Genomic DNA, 24,832 nt, shown 5'->3' on the forward strand with positions numbered 1-24,832 from the left:
ATTCTTTCAACTGGGGCACAAGAGATAAAAGATGGAGCGAATAAGCTATTGTTTAAAGCAAATATTACAACTGTAAAACTTTATTTTTAACCCACATGTTTTTTGTATATTTAGACGATAGGCACTCCTACAGGAAAAGAGTATTTCTTTATATGCATGATATATCTAGCAAATTAGAAACCTGGTCTTATTAAAATTAGAACTTTTAGGCAGTATGAACATAAACAGACCTGTTCTTGTAAAAATTACAAAAGGAGAGAAAATTCATTGATTTCAAAGAATGTTTATAAATAACCCTTCCCACCTCTCACTTCTCACAATAATACAGTGTTCAAATCTGCAAATACCATCTTTTCTTCTATTCGAAGACCACAATTAATCATGAAAACAACCAAGCACGGGTATTGGGGTATTTTTATTGCAACAAACAAGGGAGTCCACTGCTATGACATCGTAACATTAAAAAAAGTAAGCATATTATGGGTACAACCTAATAAGCTCAATTCAAACCTTTGTATAACCACCAAAAGGAAGGGAGATTTGGGAGGATGAATCTGCAAAAATTATGCTAAAAAACATGGGAAAAAAAACCCCAAAACTATTATTAATGTACTTGTTCGCTCCATTCTTTGAGAAAACTGTCACAGCTTTACAGGGCAGTTGCTTCAAGGTCGTAAATATTCACCATGACACTCCCACCCCATTAGGCTCACTGAAACAATATGGAATCTACAAAAACTTCCATCTGCAGAAACACAGATGAAAAGGACAGATCGTTTAATTGAAGAAGATGAATGACAAAGAACAAAAATTAATTAAGTAATGAAAGATACACAGAAAAAGTAGATTAGGAACTTAGTCAGGACAGAAAGTAAGGGCCTATTAAGTGAAACTGTAAGGAAGAAAATTCTACATTGTAAATGGCTGAAATTCTCATAAAGCATAAAATTAGAGCAAAGAATTCAGTTGCAGGTTATAGTTAAGGCCTCAATAACATTAAGAATCAGAAGATGACTAGACATCTTGTTGAAATACAAGTTTCTAAGATACATTAGCAAAATCCAAATTTAGATCTCAGATAAGACTTGTAAGAACTAGTAAAATAATTCTTAATTATTACTGGTTATGAATACATCTCTCCAGACAGGCTCACATCTGCCTGCTTCCAAGAGTTTAACACTGCATTATTCTGCTTTATAATAATGGTGTTATTATTACAGCTGTACTTAAATGTACATCACAAAATTATTACTCACGGTAACATCTTTGAAAATTGCTTTATGTGGATTATTTAAAAAATCACAAATCAGAGAAATCTTCCAGGGAAAAAAAAAAAAAGGCTTTCTTTTAGATCTGTTTCTGTCATTATAATTCTGCTTATGCATAGGTGTTTTCTACCTTGTTTATTTAGCTCCATTTAAACAGAGTGTGAGTTGCTTAGAGAGAAATTTCAAAAACATCTCTTCCAAAACAAAAATGTCAGTTAGTCTAGGGTCAGAAAAATTTGCTTTCTTTTTTATTTTTGCTATATTAAGAACGAACATCAGCTGTCAACTTTTCTTTGTAACCATTCCAATTACATTTTGTCACCTCTCAGAAAATGCCATTACAGCATCTTACACAAAAAGAGCTCCACTACAACACACACACACTTCATTGACAAGTCAGTATATGTGAGGGCAGAGGCACTTCACAGCATCTCTTAAGCTCTAACCTTTAAGTGCCACAGCTGTGCTTTTTCTCTGTTATCGGCAGAAGACAGCTATTCTCCCTTCTCGGGGCTGTGCATGTTTGAACAGATGGAAGCCAGGCACTCAGACTTGGTGAAATGATGATACACTCCTGAAGGGAGCACCTAGTCAACCAAGGCTGTAAGGATCACTCCAGGATCTTCCTGCCCTCTAATGTCAATTGAGCCAAACTTAACCTACTACTTCAGCATGCACACTACTGTCATCTTTTCAGCAGATCACTGGAAAATGAAAGCCAACTTCACTTTGAAATGCAAGTTGTTGCAATCCTCTTTTTTTGATAAACACTGGGAAAAGAGTATATATGTACACCATCTAACCTTAGGCACTTAAACTGTGTGGAGTCTATGCTCCAAAGCAACTGCTCTCCTCTATTAAGCCAGATGTCTGGACAAATTTCAGTCAGTGAAATTAACACCAGTTAGTCAGTGCTAACTTAGCCTCAGGAGTGAACTTTCTGGACTTTTTACACAAGAGTTTACCAATGGAAGTTTTCATTTCAGCACGAATTCTTGAATGAATGTTGCAAAACATTCCAGGAACAGTACCTTCCAAATTTATACAAAGATGTGTTTGTGTCATCTAGCTAATTCTGGAGTCCAGTTCAGCTAGTCAGAAAACACTAAGCACCACTCACAACTGTACTAGTTCTGAACTTTAACTCTCTGAAACTATGTATATGCATGTGTTTGTCTCTCCATGGTCTGTAAAGGCAGTCTATGTGATCTCTTCCAAGCTGCAATGAAAGCAGATCTTTAGGTCGTGATACAGCAGACAGACAGGTAAAGATTCATGGCACCGCAGCTTAAACTTTTAGTGTGTTCATTCCAAAACCTGCTAGAATTTGCCATTGGGACCCTAAGCATTCCAGGTGGAGACTGGAGGTATATATGCTACTTGTGTGCTACAGGACTGAGCAACAGTCCCCAGCTGTCCCTTCAGAAGACCCACCATCCCTCTCCCACTGTGCACATGCCAGCTGCCTGCACGCACGCCCTGCCGAGGTTGGAAGCACGCCACTGTATCCAGGCACAGCCCCAACCATCCCGATGACCAAGGAATGCTGCAGGGTGCACCTGCTAGGAATTTTAGCTGTAAACTACAGTTTGTAGTTTTAACTAGTTATTTATAGCTATTTAAACACACAAATAACAGCTGTCAGCAAAATTCTTCCATTTTACCTCTAATGACAAGATAATTGAACCTGGAAAGGCCCAGGGTTGCCGAAGGACCAACAGCTATACAATGCCACATGGGAGGTGGCAACAATGCACAAAATCCTGTTTTCTCAAGATCTTCCACACAGCTCTGTGTAATGTATACTGTGTACATTGCTGGGCTAGTGAAGCAAAAACAACCACAAGCTGCTAATACTTTCTAGATCCCAGTTAACAGATAGCTGCAGAGAGCAGCACAGACAAGTTTTGCTTGCTTGCTTACTTTTAGATTACTGATTTCTTACTGTGATTAATCATAAAAATAGAAACATACAGAGGACACAGCTGTATTCTCACTGCCCTCCTGTCAGTCATTTCTGATGTTCTTTAGTTTATTTTCTGCTTAAATAAACCTTCTGCTTATAGTCACAGTCACTTTGAAACTGTTCACAAAGAGCGAGCTGTATAAAGAAGGATGTATTAAAGCCTGAGGAGAGCAAGTGTCATACAAAATCTAAAAATACAAGCAACTTATCAGAGATTACTGCACAGTTGAAAGGCAATGCTCTTACCATGCACACATAATATTAAAAAACAAACAAACAACACAACACACAAAAAACCCCAAACGCCCCACCCCCAAACAAACCCACAAAAACTTACAGCCACATAGACATGACATTAGTGGAGAACTAGTTATTTGTGGAGCAAAAGCACCTCTTGACATTATAACTCTGTTTTCGAGCCAGTAATTTCTTATGATTCATACAGCGTAGCTTTACCTGAAATAGACTACAACAATAAACTGCAATCAAAATAATTATAGAAGTATCAATTTGCCTTTTCCATTCAAGTTTAGAGCCAAGAACTTCTTTTCCCAGGAAACTACTAAAGTGCCAGCAAAAATGGATAATGCTTAGAACAGTCTCACAGGAATCAGCCCACAAAAACTGCTGTCTTTGGTTCATTACATTAATAAATATTCGTAATTATCCTCTCTAGCTTTATGGAAGGCACAAAGGGCCATGATCATTACAGTCCCCCAGACTCTATCAGTAGACTATGGCAAGAGTGACCCTGCAGAATGCCATTTCCTGAGATGGTCACCCTTAAGCTTCTCTTCAGAGAGAGACAAGCCCAATGATGCATCAACTTCTAGGCAACATAAAGAAATTGTAAGTTGCTCTTCTACCAATATGAGGTTTCTTAGGAGTGTTCTGCTTTCCATGGGTCAAAACAAGCTCCTCACACAGCTCCACAGAGATGAACATCCTCATGTGGACGTTCTGGAGGTCCTGCTGTACCTCTTGCATCTCTATGACAATGCAATCCCACCATACTGTGCAAACTATCAGTGCAGGAGCTGAACCTTTCATCTGTTGGCAAGCTAAAACAAAAGAGTCTTTTGCCCGAAGCCAGGCAGTATGAGATGTAGACGTATAGTATAACAATGCTGTATCTAATCCGAAGTTGCTGTACCTTTTAAGTGGTATTAATTAAGATAATTTTTTTTGCCCTTTTTTTAAAGACTGTTATGACTCTTGCTTTGAAGTGTGTTGATCTTGTTTGCAGGAGAACAACCATCTGCAAACACACTCAGCAAAACCAATTTTCACTGGCTCTAAATCCCAGGTACTCTTTCCTGCCCATTGACTAATTGTGCAGTAATACCCAAGAAGTGTAATAAGTAGGGGAAGTACAAGTGACAGGCTATATAAAAGTTCTCAGTCCTTCCCTTGCAAGCTACTTCTGTAGCATAGTCCAGGTAGTCACCTCAAGAGGGAGAGATGCAAGCTCAGTCTGAGGGAGGCTGTGAAGCCAAACCTTGTTGCATAATTTGGAAGCAAATACTATAGCACCATCATGCTAAACGGGGGAGTCAGAGCATTTATAATTCCTACCCACACATTCTATGAACCAACATGTAATTGACCAGAAACTTACTATTAATGGTAAAAAAGAATTATAGAATTCATGTAAATTTTCACAACACTGAAAACATACTAAGAAGTTGTGGTCTGTTGGATTGGAAAAACATTAGACCAATCAATAATAAAAATAAACACTATTAGTCAGAAGTACTCACTGCTTGTACCATTCCCTCCCTTCTCTCCCACTGGACCTCAATTTTTTTTTTATTCATCAGAGTACTTTATTTTCAGCTCCTGAGAATTCTTTGCAATATTTTTTTTCTTTTATCTTTGCGTCTCATTTTTTTCCACTGGCATTTTTTTTCAAATTTGGCATTGCTTATTGCATGATGAGCTATCCACCTCAATTTCCAAGGCAGCTTGCACAATTCTCTGGCTTTCCTTGTGTTTAGCAACTAATGAAACCACAGCTGGTGTCTTATAAATGCTGTGCACATGTTCACTAGCACCATTTTGATATCTGCATGTGCATTCTGACACTATCTGAGATTTAGGAAGTTTATACGTAGAGGAAAACATTGACTGCACACTGACCCGAAAGGATAAAGTATTTTGGTTTAGTTGCATTGATGCTCTTTCCTGTGTCATCACATTTAACTTACAGGACATTTTTTCCTGACCACTGCTTTCAGCACTACTGGTGGAAATTAGGTACAATATATTTTCAAAACACACAAGTTTCACAGAACCTGTCTCCTTCTTTAACCTTCAGCAAATCATAGTTACAACTATCTAGTTTTAACAAGAAATTATACCTCACCAAAGTAAATTAAAAAGCAACACCAGAGACAACTGTTGTATTTTTAGTGTCATCAGTTCAGCTACATCAATTTGTAGTTTGCAGTATATCCTTTCTTAAAAAAAACCAAACAACTACATAATAAATATTGAAGCAAACAATTACAGATCTTCAAAATAATTCTATCCTCCTCACTCTGAAAGATAGATTTGTATAGAATCATAAAAACATTTAGGTTGGGAAAGACCTTTGAGATCATTGTCTAACCATTGACCCAGCACTGCCAAGCCCACCACAACACCATGTTGCCAAGAACCATATATTCATGTTTTTTATATGCCTCCAGGGATGGTGATTCCACCACCTCCCTGGGCAGCTATTCCAATGCTTGACCACCTTTTCAGTGAAGAAATTTTTCCTAATATCCAATATAAACCTCCTCTTGTGCAACTTAAAGGCCATTTCCTCTTGTCCTGTCACTTGTTACCTGGGAGGAGAGACCGACCCCCACGTGCCTACAACCCCCTCTCAGGCAGCTGTAGGCAGCAATAAGGCCCCCCCGAGCCTCCTCCTCTCCAGGCTGAACACCCTGGTTCCCTCAGCCGCCCCTGACAAGACTTGTGCTCCAGACCCCCCACCAGCCTCGCTGCCCGTCCCTGGACACGCTCCAGCACCTCCCTGTCCCTCTTGCAGCGAGGGGCCCAAACCTGAACTCGGTACCTGAGGTGCGGCCTCACCAGTGCCGAGCGCAGGGGGACGGTCACTGCCCTTGCCCCGCTGGCCACACCGTTTCAGACACCAGCCAGGACGCTGCCGGCCTTCCTGGCCACCTGGGCACCCTGCTGGCTCCTGCCCAGCCGGCTGCCAGCCAGCACCCCCAGGCCCTTTCCCCCCAGGCCCTGCCCAGCCGCTCTCCCCCAGCCTGTAGCGCTGCGGGGGGTTGCTGTGACCCAAGGGCAGGGCCCGGCACTGAGCCTGGTGGAACCTCCTACAGTGGCCTCGGCCCATCGGTGCAGCCTGCCCAGACCCTCTGCAGAGCCTCCTGCCCTCAGGCCGACCAACACTCCCGCCCAGCTGGGGGCCATCTGCAAACTGGCTGAGGCTGCGCTCCATCCCCTCAGCCAGGCCCTCCATAAAGACACTGAACGGGCCCCCGCACGGAGCCCTGGGGACACCGCGTGTGACCGGCCACCACCTGGGTGTAACCCCACTCACCACAACTCCTTGTGCCTGGCTGCCCAGGCAGTTTTCTTACCCAACAAATAATACACCCACCCAAGCCATGAGCAGCCAGTCTCTCCAGGAGAATGCTGGGGGGAACTGTGTCAAAGGCTTTACTGAAGTCTGGGTGGACAACATCCACAGCCTTTCCCTCAGCTACTGGGTGGGTCACCTTGTCTTACAAGACCAGGTTCATCCAGCAGGACCTGCCTTTCATCAGCCCAGGCTGGCTGGGCCCGACCCCCCAGCTGTGCTGCACGTGCTGTGTGATGGCGCTCGGGGTGACCTGCTCCATCACCTTCCCCGGCACTAAGGTCAGGCTGACAGGATAAGCACTTGCTTATGATTAGGAAGATGCTTACAGTATGCAAAAATGCTACAATTAAAACTGCAGATACTGACACAAAATTCACAGAAACTGACACAAAAAGATACGCCAGGTAACATATGAGATTAAAGTTCAAGTCTAAAGTCCAAGACTAAAGTCAGGCATGGGAAGAGCAGCAACAGATTTATCTCCAGCCAAAACTGAAACCTTAATTAGAGCTGTGCAAGACATTCCCTGGAAATTAACATGCTCTTAGGGTCTTGGAATCTTCTACAACAGAAGAAAATCTGTACTATCCTTCAGCAGTTTCTATATGTACCATTTACATTCTTATTACTGATTTTGGCGGTTTGTGGGGTTTTCGGTTTTCAGCTGGCTTGGTTTCACCTTTTACCATACTTGCACTGGACTCTCATCAGGATCTCCAAGTAAGTGACCCACCCCTGCATTTTCAGTGGAATCAAAAGAAGTTTTTTCAACCCTTTCTTCAGAGGGCATGAGAAGAATAGGGGGGAAAGCTAAGTGCTCCAGAGATCCAGCAAGGGAAGTATTCAGAGAAAACAATGAACTCTTGTCACTGTGCATCAGCAAACACGTCTTTCATAAAGAGGACTAATTTACCATTTTGTCTGTACAAACAGAAGATTTGTGCTCTTAAATTTCTGTCAAAATGAATGGCTTTCCTATATAGAAATCGTTGTGCTTCTATAAACATAAGTAATATGTTTATATGTATACATATATAAAACAAAGTTTACTTCTATGTTTTACACAGAACATATTAAGATACCTAAAAGTTTTAATCTTTGATAAGCACAGGACAGAAACATTATCTTGATGGGGATTAGCTGAACACAGAACAGTCCTGCTCTGGGGAAAAAGAGGTACAAAAGATTTCTGTTTTCCTATTTGTTCAGCAGCTAACATTAACAGAAACAATATACACAAGCTCCCTTTGGAAGAAAAGTATAATAATTAAAAAACTGATCATAATGAATTAATTGCCACTATGATCTACAAATCTCAATAAATTATATAGTTACTTGGCTGTGTATCATGACAGCCAGTTTTACAATACTGATGGCTTTGTAATACTACCAGACACATTAAATGTGTAACATGAATACTTTAATCAATGTCACTATTAACAGCATGGAGTTATTTCTGTCAAAAAGACTTGAGACAAATAATTTGTAACTATCTCATGGTTACAAAAATGTTATATTTCTCTCTCGTAGCTCAGAATATATAATAATAATATATTTTTTCCTCCCCATGTTGCCTTTTCTGTTTGTACCAATATGATGGTTGAATACCCAAATTATAAAATCAATTGTAGCCTTCAGTAGGAGGCTGCATATATGCTGCTTCGAGACATGCCTCTGTGATACTGTCCCCCACTTCTTGAACAAGGAGTGAATAGACTAAGCACTGACTATAGAGGTGTAGAGGAGGACTTGAAATAAGCAGGTCCAGCCATGGTGAAAATACAGAGTGCTGCCATAGCTTCATTAACTTATTGACAACCAATTAAAAAGATAATTGAAACGAAACAGAACCAGAATTGCTTGTCTGCAGTTCTCCAAGCAATATTTAATTGGTTAAATAAGGCATATTATTCCTTCTGGCCTGTATATAGTAGCAGTCAGAAGTTACTCCAAACAAAAATTACCTTATTACTTCTTTTACTAGGCCTTTATTAAATCAACGATCAGTTTCTAGAACCTTTTCTCCTCCTCAGTACCGCTCTCTGAAGCACACTGCTAAAGGAAGCAGATGTAATGAAAAACAGTATGTCCGATGCTTAAATTAATGTGTATTGACTGATGTCAATCTCCTAGAACTGCTATTATGTTTATCTAATCAGTGCTTACAAGCTTCTTCCTGTTCAGATTATCCTGTAAGAATTGTCTGCAGAAATTTTCAACAATATCCTTAGCATTCGCAAAAGCTTATGGTCAAAACTGCACAAATGAACAATTTATAAAGAAACTAAGGTCCTGACAGCATTTCAATGCAGATAGACCAGTGGCAGAAGGACATCACCTTTCTCTATAATGCCACTGCGTATGGTCCTGATGCAGAACAGAGCACACACGATGTCAGTGCATTGGCAAGGGGACAGTGGAGCTTTGCTCAACCTTGCCAGGGCATCAGATGGCACAAACACCACAAGTGCAGATTAAAGACGCATAAATACCCACTAGCGGTAAGAACCAGTGACAGACCATTATCCTCCTGGAGCAACAGGCTAAGGAAAAACAGGCTGTAGCAGCACTTCCTACAAAACAACAGTTTTTAGCCCATGTGAACTTCTTTGAAGGAGCACAGGCAGGTTTTTTTCTGTAGCTCACCGAAATTCTCAAATTCCTGGGCTTCAAAGCAACCTAGTACTCCATGTAAGAGGGGTACTACATGCAAAATTTTTACATCAAGTGCATAAGCATCTCCAATGCTTCTGCAGAATGGAAGTTATGCCTAGAGAAGTACACTTTGCATAACAGGAAAAATGATGGCAAGGAACTTTAGGCCTATGGTACCTTTGATGTATGTGAATATTTGCTCAACACACATATCAGAAAGAGTTTCATTGACACTTGAGAGGAGTAAATATGGGGTCAGTTTTCACACGAAGGGAAGAAAATATGCCTCCATGCTTGCATATTGGGAGCTCTTTAACCATACTTCAGAACTGTCTAGAACAATATCGTAATAGACAATGTTGCAAACATTTTATATTTAAAAAAAAAAAAAAAAAAACCAACCAAAAACAAAACCAGAACAACACTGAACACCCACCTACATCTTTCTGCTAGTTTATCCTCAAATGCAGTCATGTTAATAAAATCAAATGGAAATTGCCATATTTGCAGAACTCTAATAACGCATTTGTTGTCTGGGAGGCTACAAATGTATTTTACTGCTCAGCATGCAATACGACACTCAGCTTTTGCATCCTGTCAATGACTTTCGTCCATATTCTCACCTAAGATTTTTCCAAGTTGCTTCTGTACTTCTGTCCCAAATCTTCTCTTATCTTCATTGACTATAAATACCTCTAACTAACACACACACACACACACTCAGAGAGGCATGAAGAGACGAACAGAGCAATTTAAAGTGACAACAAAGTCGAAATAAATAAGCCAACTCTAACTCAAGCTTACCTCTTTACAGTCTGAATTTTTAAAGGCCACTGTTATGATACTGGAAATCCACTTGCATGACTTAGTGCTAAATAATTAAGCCTACCAAATAATAGTGAAAATCTGACAAATTCAGTTATTAAGGCAGCATTATCAGAATAGCACTTTCCCTTCTCTCTTCCTTGACTGCTTATAAAAGCCTCCTTGAAATATCCTGGAACATCCCATCCAGATTCTTTGATAAAACGAAAGGAAATGCTTCGTCATCTGAGTCATTTTAATACACTTAGCATAACACAGGGCAATTGCTGAAGTTTCACCCATACCGTGTGAATATTAAAAGAATGAAGACAGTGATGTTTAGTTTCTACTTTACAACATGAAGTGCTGAACTAAGATTGTAATTTCTAAGGGATTTTCTTGTATTTGCACTTGATTTGTGGTTGTTTCAAGTTATATTAGAGTAGTAAAGAAGTACTAAGACAAAGTACTTTTGGAAGAAAATTAGAAATAAGTATCAGGACATTTTCTCACATTTCATTAAGAGTTTGAATTGTGGAAGACTAGTGTTTTCAAGTTTTTATTGGGTTACAGGTTATGTCAAACTAAATTACCTACACTGCCCAGGCATAGAAGTTGCTGCTACTTTAAAACAGAGTTCTAGATAAGAAAACAAATTCTGAAACAGTTCTTTTTAAACAGCTACTACCAGTTTTGAAACACTCTTTATTAATACCTTCCCCCTCACAGTTTTCAGGAACTTGCTAACTATATAATGTTTAGTTAAACTATGATAATTACATACTCAAGGGAGAAAATTAACATACTGATTAACATAACCAGCTTGTAAACTCCAAGTCTCCTTCAAGATATTCTTTTTAGGCATATTTCTATATGTTCAAATTATAACTCTTGATTGGGACTCAGAACTTCTGAATTCAGTTTTCAGCTCTGCCACCACCTACATGAGTCTGCCAAAATCAACAGTCTAATGCTTTTGGTTCTTTGTGTAAAATGGATCTTGTAATATTTTTCTTGCAGTATTGCTAGGAAGACAAGTTAATCTCCTTCACTTGCTTAAGTATTTTGATGCAGATAATTAGACTCTAGATGAAAACAATAGTTTAAATTCCTAAGTGGAGTTTGTTATACGATGCATGCAAAATTAAATGATTAGACTATAGCTCAAAGAAAATTCTTTGCCACAAGTGGCACAACTGTAAAGGGCACTATCATATAATTTAATAACTGGTAAAAGATGAACAATCCAGAAGAGGTCTGAGTCACAGCAGGCACCTGCACAGGCAATCTTTGCTACAGGATTTTTAGTGGAGAAGCTTCATATGTTCATACAGCTTTGGATGTTTTCTACTTTTCATTTACTTTTAAAATAATTTCTGAAAAATTAGCTAATGCAGTTTAACATGCACCACAGTAGATATATAACGTATAATGACACAGCATGAAAATCTTGCTCATTAGATTCAAAATCTTAATAGGTAAGGAAAATTATTTGTTTGCTCTTCACTAAGATACAGCAAGCTAATAACAGCAGGCATTAACCGTAAGGCACTTGGAAGGGTTTTCTTCACAATCAAGCTGCCACTTAAAATGCCAAAATAAACCCTTTTTTTCCAACCATATGAATACAATTTAACATTTAACAACAGAAAAGAACAACTTACAGGTAAAGCAATCTTTTAGAAAATTTCTGCTATGACAGAGCTTCACATGGCCCTTCACATTACTTCCTGGGTTCATTTCCTAGAATAAACAGAAACAGGACACATGTGAAACCAGTTATATCACATTGAAATATTGTATACCTACACTGAAATCGTGTTATGAAGCAAGCTTTGGAATTTATGCTGGTGTCTTCCAGATGGTACAACCTAAAACAACAATTCTGGACTTGAAAGGTAGTCTTAAATAACCTTTATCAAATTCTATACTAGATATCGTTTCCCATTAATCTTTCTGTAGACTCTCAGATTGATTTGAGATTAATTGAAGATAAAACCTTTATCTTCCTGAGCACAGGAAAACCATACATGACTTTACCTCTATCAGCCACACTAGTGGAATAAGCCTTTTTGTAGCCAGCTAACCCATATGGCATTGGCAGAATACTAGTCAAGAATAAACAAAGCTTAATGAAACAAAAAAGCCAAACCACATCATTTGTTCACTAGAAGTATTTTTACACACATTTGCTTGCAAAGCAAACACCAAAACACACAAAACATTCAAACAGTTGTCTTATGAGAGCAACAAATGCAAGTTCTGTCCAGCAAAGGACCCAAAGCAGCTAAAGCTGGGGTGCGCAGGAGCACGTGGCGGGTGCCTGCAGCTCCCTGCTGGGGGGACGGCAGCCCGCAGCTGCTCCCGGCCCTGCTGCCCTGGAAGGCTCGCTGCCCGCCAGCAGCTCGGAGCACGACATCGTGGACAGGCTGCTGCAGACAGTTACCCTCCGTCGTTCTTCCACACAGGCACCAGTGATGATGCCAGGGCGATCAGGAAATCACCAAGCGCTGACTACATCGCTGTGGGGTATGATGGGGCTGTGGGGAGGGTGTCGAGAGCATGGGGAGCTCAGGAAGTTTTCTCCCGAATCCTTCTGCAAAGGCAGAAGGGCGTGAGGAGAAGCAGACAGATCCCAAGTCAATAGCTGGTTGTGCAGCTCGTAGGGGCAACGGCGTTTTAGTTTTTATGTGAACATGGGATATTATAGCAGGACAGAGGATTGTTTAACAGAAATGGTATCCAGTTAAAAGAGGAAAAAATTTTTGCCAACAGGCTAGCCAATCCAGTAATGAAATTTCAAACTAGGAATGATGGGGCAGGAGAGGATGACCAGCAGTTAAGCGAGGAAGCGAAGGACCAGGTTGGCAAGCAAAGAGTATGGGGCAATGTGAACAGGAGCAAATTTGTAAGCAAAAAAACAGGGCTGTAGGGGTCCCACACCAACTGTGTCCACATACATAAGAAAATGTCTACCAGGCAGAATTATGGGGAAAGCTATCCTACATATTCTGGGAAATCAGCACGCTTTTGTACCTCTCCAAAGAGCCTGCACACTAATGCACACAGCACAGGGAACAGGAGGAACTGAGAAGTCTGTGTGCAGCTGGCGAATTACAACTTCGCTGGGATCACAGAGACACAGGCAGGATAGCTCAAGGAAACATGAAGGAGAACAGGAAATGTTCCTGCTGGTTTTATCCAGCTGGTTTTATCTCCGATGGAGACCTGTCAAAAAGGATATGAGGAAGGCAAATACATCAAATGCCTTATTTGCCTCACTCTTTACTGATAAAACCATCCATCAGCTATCCCAGGTCACTGACACCAGTGGGAAAGCCTGGAGCAAGCCAGATTTCCCATCAGAGGAAGAGGATCAGGTTAGGAAGCATTTAAACAAACTGGACACAGATCCATGGGCCCTAACAAGATGCCCCCGCACGTACTGAGGACACTGGCTGTGAGACCACTCTGTCGTTGAAAAATCACGAAAGATCACAGTGATGGGGGTCTGGGGTGGGAGGGTGGCTGGGGATGAAATTCTGAGGACAGGAAGAAAGTAAACATTGCCTCTACTTCCAAAAAGGACAAGAGGGAGGGTCCCAAGAAACTGCAGGCCAGTCACAGCCTTACCTCAATCCCTGGGAAGGGAATGCAGAAAATCCTGAAAAACATCACCAGACACAAGGACAGGAAGGTGTTTAGGAGTAGTAAGCATGGATATGTGAAGGGGAAATTGTGCCTGACCAATCTGATAGCCTTTCACGACGAGAAGGCTGACCCAACGGACAAGGAGAGAATGCTGAGCATTGCTTCTCCTGACTTTAATAATGCTTCCATCACCGTCTCCTATTGTCTCCTTCCTGACAGACTGGTGAAACATGAAAAAATGGAGAGTGAGTGAACAGAAAACTGACTGAACTGCTGGGCTCAAAGGGTTGTGGATCAGCAGCAACAAATCCAGGTGGAGGCCAGTCACCAAAGGCAAGTCCCAGGTGTCTTTACAAGAGCCAATACTGTTCAACAACTCATCAATAACTTGCAAGGTGGGACAGAGTGCACTTTCAGCAAGTTCACAGACCATACCGAACTAGGAGTAGCTGATAAACCAGAGGGCTGTGCTCCCATTCACAGTGACCCTGAGAGCCTAGAAATGGGCCAACGGTAACCTCCTGAAGTTCCACAAAGGGAAACATGAAGTCCTGCGCCTGACAGGAACAATCCTGTGCACATGAGCAGAAAAGGACCTGCAGGACAAGGTGGCTGTGAGCCAGCCACGTGCCCTTGCGCTGGGCTGCATTAGGAAGAGCCACAGTAACAAAGGCAGAACCAGAGCCTTTTCAGTGATATCCAGTGAAAGGACAATAGGCAACAGGCATAAGTTAAACACAAGATATTCCATTTAAATATAATGGTAGGGTTTTTTTTCCTGTAAGAGTGGTCAATCAATGGCACAGGGTGCCCAAGAGGGTTGCATCATCTCCATCCTTGCAGATACTCAAAACCCAACTGGACATAGTCCTGGACAATACGCTGTAGGTAACCCTGCTTTGACCAGTGAGTTGGCCAATCTCCAGAGGTCCCTTCCAACCTCAACAATTCTGTGATTCTGTAAAGTGTTTTATTTAACCGATCTCTGCTTAAAAGAAATTGAAAAGAGCTTAAATTAATCACCCATGAAATCTCTTCTCCACCATGCATAGAAAAATAAAAATAATACAATCAACCTCATTGTGCTTTAGCTACTCCAAAAGGCATAAAAAGTTTATAGCTGAAAGCTAGCAACATATAGTAACCCTGACCTTAACGACTGCCAACATGTCTTTTGGCCTCTCTGATATTAATGGCAAGATTTTACAATCACAGATTAAAAGCAGTGGAAGAAATTCAGATACTCTGATCCAGTTCACTGCAGAAGCCATGAACTCTTCCCCCATAATTCCTGCTTCTAACTCTCCTAGTTTTCCCTGAAAAAGCATAGTATACATAAATATGTAATTCAGGCAGATTTTCACATGATATTTAAGATGGATTAAGAACAAATACATTAAAAGTATTTTGTTTTGTAATGAAAATACATACTTATAAACAAACAAACATTACTCGGACCACTCAAAAAAAATTGTTAACATGCACTCTAAAAATGCAAATCAACGCATGGTATTCAGTGGTATGGCATTCCATGGCATTTCATACTAAACGAAAAATTTTGACAGTTACATGGGCATTCATCAGTTTATGACAGCATGACCCAAATAACTGTTCTACTGCATGTGGAGAAATCAACCCATGGAGTAAGTTTTATAATTCATGAAGAACAGAAGCACAGTTAGATTATAGATTGAAAGTCCAAAGTAATTTTTTACAGTCAGGGTATTACTTAAGGAAAAAAAAATATCCTTTAGCAGTTGAAATCATACATCTTCAAGAGAGCAGATTAAGCTTTTATTTTTCCAGAAGCTTTTTCTTTTTTCAAGTTTGAATTTGAGTTCCAATTTGTGTAGTTGAAAAGATATAATTACAAATTGTATTTCAAATTCTCTATTTCCTTAGAAAAAAATTAAACAGCACATGTCTATTTTATTCCTTGCCAGGGAGAACAAAGAATAAATATTAAACACACTGCATTTCTGTACATACGTACTCTTACAAAGGCATGTTGCATGTATATAGTCACATGGATATCTTTTGTGTTCACGTTGCTAAGGAAACAGACTTCTGTGCCAAACATATGATTAGAAAGACATTCTGGTTCTTAGGGTGAGTATGTGTCTTTTTATTATTTTTTTTAAATCAAGAAAAAAAAGCTAGTGTATAAAGGTACAGAAGAGCTCTCAAGAGCCAAGAGCCTGTGAAGCTAACAAAACTGTAACATCTGAAAAGCAAAGACTTCATTCCTTTATGTTTGTGTACTTAGGTATAACTTCAGAGGCTAGCCAGAAAGGTAGTAGATTACAGCATAACATGAGGACATTACTGGTTTTGCATAACACAGAAGGTAAACCTGAAATTTTCTTTGATTCATTGAAAACTCAAAAACTATAGGAAGCCTTCACTATCGAACTATTCATATCAGAGTTGTTTATCAATGACACAAGATGAAATACTACAGAAATACACTATTCCATTTAAAGGAAAACAAACCAAGTTTGCTATAAAGAATTCTGTTCTGAAAATTAAGCTATCAGTGTATCCATACAAAAAGGATAAATGAAAGAACTGTTCTGTAGGTTTGAGTTCATGTTTTCCTGTTGTTGCACAGAACATTACACAATCTCCGTTCAATACCTGTATCTGGTTTATTTGTCTTGGTCCATCTGCTCTGCAAACGCTCTTGCAAAGCAGTTTCCCATGGCAACATCAAATATCACATAGTCCCAGTCTTCTGTTGAAGCACTTCTAACTGATCCACTTCTGAATTTCAAGCAGCATCTTTTTCTGCAGTACTTAGGTAAATAATAAATAAACGGAGTATTTCATCAAACCAAAAAAGCCATGAATGAAACACATAACTACAAATAGAAATCCCTAATTAGGAAATGATTTTTTTATTTTATTGGTTTTATAATTTCATTTTTGAAAGAATTACATATAAATCATCTAAGGTAGGGGTTGGAGATCTGTTACTAAATAAACTGTCAATCCATTGGCAGTTTTTACTTGATGAAAGTTCCAAATTCCATTTCATGTAGCAAAACAAATTGTGCATAATACAAGTTTTAAAGAAAAAAGTTACACTGTGCTGGAAATCAAGTTTGGAATGAAAAGCCCACAATGACTGCTTACTATGGAGCGACTTCAGCTAGATATCATCACTAACAAATCATTAATAGCCCATCTAATTTTTTCATCCTTATGTTTACAATGATCAAAAAATACAAAGAAGAAGAAAATTCCTCAATATATTTTCATGCAAGATAAAAAACTAGCAACAGTGATTTCCCAAAAGGAACATATTTTACCTGAGAATCTACCTGAATAACCCCTTCTCCCTATTTTAAGAAGCAGTAGAAATATACAAAATTCATTTTTAAGTGAAAATCCTCTGAAAAACTCTTAAACACTAAAAAAAAAAAACCTGAGAAAAAAACCCAACAACACAACAAAAGCCAAAAAAAACCAAAACAAACACAAAAAAACCAAACCAACCAACCCTCCATAAATATTGTGTTAGTCTTGAGCACACTGGTTCTGTCTGAACTTGTAAAAGAAGTGTTATTTAAGCTGTAAATTAAAGAAGAATAGTCATAAGTTAGGAAAACTGCCCTACTGAATTTCGAAGCCTGACATATGTATTTTAGATCTGTCTGTCCAAAGACACAAGAAGCAGCTAGGAACAGGCCCTATGGAGATTTAAAACAAACAGATGTTCTGGATCACTTCTCCACCACCATAATTTAGTTTATAGTAGTTTATAACCTAGAGCTACTTTAAGATTTACTACATATTTATCCAATCTTGGATCCACAATAAACAGCAGGATGAAATTCCCCCGATATTTTTCTAACAGCGTCACCTGCTTCCACCTATACATTCACTTGGGTTATTCTTGGGTTTTCCCAGGCATTCTCTTCTGCTCATCTTGGAATTTGGCCCAACCAGGCTTTACAGATTGGCGTAGATTGCTGGTCTGTATGGTGAAGTTCTGTACAACAATTCTGATATTTTTAGGTAGAAAGGCCTCTTTGCATGACTTAGACATAAATGACACTTACGGGCTGATGTAGCAAATGTGGCATTTCTATGGAGCACAGGACAGATTTACAATAGGAGGATGGCTCAGTGGTCTGTTGTATATACAGCAAGTCCAGTTCGCTTTACAAATATATGCAAATTTTGTTGGACAGATAAATCCAAATTACAAATACAAAAGCCATCTGCCTGCAAATAACAGCACAGGAAATCTCTCTTTATAAAGCCACCTGTAAGCTCACCTGCTACTTTCCCAATGATTTTCTGCAACCCGTCAGCCAAAGTATGCTGCCTACAACTCGCAGTAGACAGAACTATTTGTGGTGAACAGTAGATGCATTTTATCATTACACTCTATAAAATTTTATTCTGTATTATCTTCAACAGGTCATTAAAATCTACCCTTGAGCTGGTGAGCGATATGTTTATGATTTCAACACATTTTATTTCTCAAGCAAAGGCAGGTAATAGCCCTTCTGCTATCAGTCACTAAGGTAATGCTAAAACCTGGTAATTTCCTCCTTAATTGCATGGACCTAACCATGCATGTGTTTTATTTTTCTTTACTATATACAAGATGTTTGTCTTAAATGTGTAGATTGGTTTATAAGAAAACCAAAGGTAAAATGTTTCAGCCAAAACTACAGTGAAAGCTATAAAAAGTACATTACTGCAAGTTTTCATCCAACCACAATTACTCTGTGTTTGTTTGTCCGTAGGAGGATTAGCTTTCTACTCATTTTAAAATACCATAGTAAAAATATCAGTGATGAAATGACCAGTAATAGTCAATTTCATTACATGCAGTAGATATATGTGAAATAAACTAGTAAATGCAGAGGACATTTTAAAAAGTATTTTTCAAACATGCTACTTCAAATGTAATGATCCAAACTAAAAAATAAACCACAAATTTTTAAAGGACTAACAACTTGCTTTTTCTAACAGTGTCTGCAGGACTATAAAGCCTTTAAATTATTAGAATCTATTCTAGAAAAGGCTAAGCAGCCAGTACCGTATTCATTTATCCTTTGTCCTTTCAAGCTTTCAGGGTGCTGTGTAGCCATAGTAACTATGCCTTTCCTCTGTGAAATCCATTAGCTGGTTTCAATCTGAGATTCAATACTACCATAAAATCAAAGCCAAAGATTATAAAAAAAAAATTATTAAGAAAGATTATTGGTGACAAGCATTTATTTTAAACGTAATTTCTGCATATTTAAGGTTTACACATAACAGCAAAATAAACCAAAAGGTTGATAGGACTTGAAGAGATAAATTCAAAATGAATTTTAAAACTTTGTTACCATCAGGAATGACACAATGCCACCTCAAACTAGATCTCAGAGCAAAACCAGTTCTCATTTGCATTAAGTCTGTGCCGCTGGCTGGCTGGCTGGCCAGCCAGCAACAAAACAGCACAATTGATGAGCTTTCAACCTCACTATCCCACTCCCTGACAGCAAACTAATGTGGAAGCATTAGAAAGGAAGGGAGATCAGGATTTGCACTGCAATTTGGATAAATCCACTTGAAAGAGAGCCATCCTTGTTCCTGCAGGATCTTCTGTGTGACAACACAGACAGACTATAAATAATGTTGAAACCCTATTGTAGAGGAATTCTATGAATAGGAAATGTAAAAATCTTGGACCCTTACTCCATGCAGACAACTTTGAAAGAGGGCAGGTGTTTTAGAAGACTAAGATAAGCTCTATCTTGTGCCCTATTTGGATATATTGGGTTTTGTCACGACTGGTGAGCAACTTGAATGCCAGCTCAGTCCTGACACTGGTTACACGTAAACTAAACTAATGTTGTTGTCACTGCATGGTTGAATCCTAATCATGACACCTAACACCATGACAATCCTAACACCATGAGTTACACTTGGCAACTAGGAGGAGCTACGTATTTCTGCAAGTAGTAGTTGGAATGTATTGCCTAGTTGGAATCTGCAAGGTGTGGGAATATATTCTAAAATCCACTGATTTAAAAATAAATAATTCCTTAAGTATTTGTACTGGACACCACATTCCTTAACTAAAAATTTTCACTGCTTCCTCAGCTGTTTAACTGTTCAACTTCTTCTGATCTGATTTTATACTTCCATTCACTTCTGCGTTATGTTAGAATTAAACATGACTGAAAGATGCAATATCTGCCATGCTAAGAAGTGTACATATTTGCGCTGCAGGAAAGAAGGATTCCCACTAATAAGAGAAAATTAATAAATGCTGGTATTTTATTTCTGCTTTCTATCTCCTTATTTTGCTATTGCCCTTCTTACAACAGGCACGAAGACTGAATGGGAACGCCATGTTCATCTAGGATAACAAAAGATCACATGATTATTTAAGAGGCCATAAAAATTGCAAAATAAAATCACACTTGCATTCAATAAAAAAAAATAAAATAAAAAAAAAATCACATGAGTTACCTGAATCTAAACCTTCTACTTTTTCCCTATCATACACAACCTGTGAAGTTCTGACTTCACTGTTGTTAATTACAAAACTCCCATAAACTTCAGCAGGGCAAAGTTTTCACTCTATGTACATTTGTGACAAGGATGACATAAGAGGGAATTAAAGGTCATGCTTCCTGTTACTACAGTAGAGGACAAAGTCATACCATCACAGTGTCTACACCTGACTTGGCCCGTGATTTGGTGATCATCAGCTTGGCCCTGATCCAAACCAGAATGGCAGCACATTTTATAAGTCATAGTGTAAAGCTCAATAATAGCCTCAAACCCTTCTGGGAGTTCAACAATCAAGAAGAGATGCACAAAATGTTTCTTTCTGTATATTCTTGGTGCTGTCTTTCAAACAAAAGACAAGGGCGGCTCACCTTTACATTAAAACACAGTAAGTATATTGAGAAAATTTGGGATGTTCTTAGAACATTTTGACAAGACACTAGAGATCCAGATTCCATTTTGTCCTAAGCATTAACATACTCAAAGACACAAACCCTACTACTTAAAAAAAAACCACACACACACAAACCTCTATCACTAGCAATGACTGTGCTACTTCATCCACTCAAGCTATAGAACAAAGTCTATCCATATTGACAGTAAATCTGTGAACTCTAATCTTAGGGGAGGAAAGCGGGACATAGAGGTACTTTCCTGCTCCCACTCAGTCTGACTGCTGCAAAAGGCTCATAATGGGAAGCACCAGTGATGGGACAAATCACAAGAAATTTAATCCAGCTCTATGAATAGGTATTACCTAAAGTTGGGAGGAAAACAAAAAAAAACAAAAAAAAAACAAAAAAAAAAAAAGACAGAGAGAACAGCTGGAGATGTTATACAGTATAACTAGATGTAGGTGCTCTCAAGACTTGCAAATACTGCAACATCCAGTGAAAGCCTTTGCAAACACAACTTTGAATTGCCTTAAAAAACACCAGTAATTTTCTGTTTGCACAGGCTTCGCATCAAAATACTGCACAGCATTGTCTCAGCATGTGGCTGCTTAACTAACTACCATTTACCTACATTTATTCCGTAAAGTTTCTTTCAAAATTCAAAAGCTATTATTCTTTCCTTTTCTCATTGATCTTTTAATGTTTTCTGGTTTATATAACAAAACTAGAAGAGACACCACAACTTCAAGCCATATTATTTTCATAGCTTCAGTTTTCACTGCATTAAATTCTAGGGGGTTCGTGCCTTCAAAGCCCTAAGAACATTCCACAAGCTTCTATTTATGAGGGAACACAAGATAAACCTGTCTTTAAAACCTGTGGTACCAACTCAACTACATTTGGAAGAAGACTAGTCATGGGAAGTTCAATTTTCCTTGACATTAGTGAACAAAAGGCTCTCACACAAATGAAACATCCATCTATCTTCAGCTGCGGCGGCGCGGCAAGGATGCTTTCTGTGCCCAAGGATATTACTTCTTTCACATAAACCTCTCCTCAGCCTCCATTCCAATACTCTGCGGTTGCCATGGCTACTATTTTACATGACCACACTGTAAGCAGTGACCTCACCTTCAATAAATCCCCAAAGGCTTCAAGTTTGAAAAATATCTCAAGATTTGTGCAGAAGTTTTGTCACAAAATTTCCCTAGAAGACTGGCAGGTGTCAAGCACATTCAAACAAATGGCTCTTTTTGAAGACTGGATATTTTATTTTCTGAAGGGTGAACTTTCAACCACAATGAAAGTATAGGAACTGAATGAAGGTGTAGGAAGTGAAACCATGGCATGACTCAGTAACTACATTCTGACAATTTACACATGTAGCTTTAATTATAATTCAAATGGTTTATAGATAAGGAAGGTGATCCAACTGTAAGCAGGTTTCCTCTTTCCAAGTTCCAGTAGAGTCACGTGAAGAAAAATCCTAGAATATTCCTAAACCACAACATAATAAACAGAACCTGAGCTTTCCTAGAGCATTTACAGATTAATGTTCCCCACACGGTTTCAACACAACTTTCAAGAACACAAAATACACAAACAGCAATCATTCTCCTAAGCCTGAAGGATGACGAAAACAAATCACAGTGATGAGAACCTTAAAGACAGGTGTCATGCCCATAATAGCTAAGTCACTGAATGCTTAACTACTGTCCCATAATGAACAAAGGTAGATATACTGGATTTCTGCATAAGGTGCCACAGCTCTTATGGAATATAAAGAACCCTGCTTGGAGTAATCCTGAATTGTCTCTGAAATCTTGTATGTAACACAGATTACAGTCTATTGACTGACATATAAAATAAAGGTACATATTGCATCTATCCAAGGAACAGAACTTCCAAAAAGCAGAAATTAATCTGTGTTTGCTTAATGAAGTGTTGGATCCTTGGGCCCCTGCTGTAAGTTTATGAATATACAAAGGAAAACTCCCCTCCTGACTTTCCACCTAGATGAAAGCACACACATGATTATGGAAACTGCCCTCACTTCCAAATATGTGATGGTCATAGAAAAAAAACAGAGGTAAAGATTTAATAATTTCAAGTATATCTTTTAACAAATTAGAATAAACTACATCTCATCCAGTTTGTTCTATTCAGTTAGATCAGACGCCTTACATGCCACTCAGTTTTTATTTTGTCTTTCCTACTCCCCAAATCAAAAGAAAACATAAGATGACAAGAGTCCATCTGGATTATACTGATATAATGCTAGCAGGCAAAAAGACCTAACGAAGTTATGAAAACATCATGTCTGTCCGCTTATTAGCATACATATAACTTGTAAATCAGAATTTTAGTCACAGAGTATCACTAGCTGAACAGTTAGCACTCAGGAACACAGTGTGCAAGAAGGTTATTTTCATATTCATCTTGTGAAATCCTGTGATCTTTCATATGCACAGCAACATCACTCTGTCCCTCATCCCTTAAAACTGCACTCTTACATGAGCATACTTGAAGATTCCATGTTGGTTTTAACCTTAGAATAATAATAATGACAAAAAGCCATCTGTGACAGCACAGCACTTTGCAATAGATACATTTATTTCCCCACTTTGAATGTTTGGCATTTTTCTCACCTACATATGGCCAAGTTTTAAGGTGCTCTTCTGATGACACTAATCCTGCTGATCTCAGGGTTTTTCAACATAGACAGAGCAACTAGAAGGGTTCTTCTCTTTCCAACATTTCCCACCCTGGACTGGCATGAAAACAAGAGCACACTGGAAGGTCAGTGGATGGTCTAGAGTGAGATGAAGCAGATGCAAGTACTTCCCACGAGCCTCAGAACTCAGGAAGGCAGGTTTCTGCATCTCTTGATTGGCTTTTTAGGTGAATTATGCTAACACTGTGCTATCGCCTTCTGCAAAATATTTTGCTGTCTATGCATAGTCTGCCAAATTTGCACGTGTACTTAGAAATCCTTGCTCATGCTTAACAGCTACTATCAATCAATTTGTCCTCCTAAAGTTAACAATGATCAACAATGAAAACTGTCTGAAGTGTTGGGCTCAAAGGGCTGTGGATCAGCAGCTCCAAGTCCAGGTGGAGACCAGTCATCAAAGGCATGCCCCAGGTGTCAGTGTGAGACCCAACACAGTTCAACATCTTCATTAATAACTTGCAAGGTGAGACACGATGGACCTTCAGCAAGTCCATATATAATGCAAACCTAAAGAAAACAGTTGATATACCAGAGGTTTGCGTTGCCATTCAGAGGAACCTTGACAGGCTAGAGAAAAGAGCAGACAGCAACCCTGTGAAGTTCAACAAAGGGGAAGTGCAAATTCCTGATTCTGTGGAGGAATAATGCCAGTCACCAGTACAGTCGGGGGGCTGACTAGCTAGGAAATAGCTCTGCAGAGATGGACCTGAGGGTCCTGGTGGACAAGCCGACCATGAGCCAGCAATACATCCACAGAGCAAAGGTGGCCCACAGCAACTTGGCAGTGTCACCAGGAAGTCAAAGGAGGTGCTCCTTTCCCTCTGCTCAGTTCTAGGGAGAAACATCCAGAGTGCTGGGTCCAGTCCTGAGCACCTCCGTGCAGCAGAGACATGGGCATAGTGAAGCAAGTTCAGCAGGGACTTGAAGGGACACAAAGATTATTAAGGGACAGGAGCATCTTTTGTATGAGGAGAAGCTGAGAGAGAAGAGGGCTTTCAGCATGGAGATCTTAGCCATATTTATAAATACTTCATGGGAAGCATAAAACAAAGAGCCAGGCTCTTGCCAGGGGACCCAGTCACAGGACACAGGGAAACAGGCACAAACTGAAATACGAGATGTTCCAGTTAAACATCAGAAAAACTTTTCTGACTGGCAGATTGGTCAAACATCGGAAAATGTCACCCAGGTTGCTTGTGGAGTCTTCATCTCTGTTCATGCTCAAAAACTAACTTG

The 24,832-nt window shown here is 39.3% G+C and overlaps 1 protein-coding gene across 2 annotated transcripts in view; it reads right to left on the reverse strand.

The window, feature by feature from the left end:
• The window catches only part of MARCHF1 (membrane associated ring-CH-type finger 1), a 259,414-nt gene that overhangs the window by 170,038 nt on the left and 64,544 nt on the right, over positions 1–24,832 (reverse strand). For both annotated transcript variants that reach the window (XM_080371101.1, XM_080371105.1), the window contains exon 2: positions 11,959–12,037. The gene's annotated coding sequence lies outside the window, so the exon portion shown is untranslated. The remainder of the gene's footprint in view (positions 1–11,958; positions 12,038–24,832) is intronic.

Source organism: Falco punctatus (genome assembly GCF_963210335.1).
Source record: "Falco punctatus genome assembly, chromosome: 1".
In the NCBI taxonomy this organism is placed as follows: Eukaryota; Metazoa; Chordata; class Aves; order Falconiformes; family Falconidae; genus Falco; species Falco punctatus.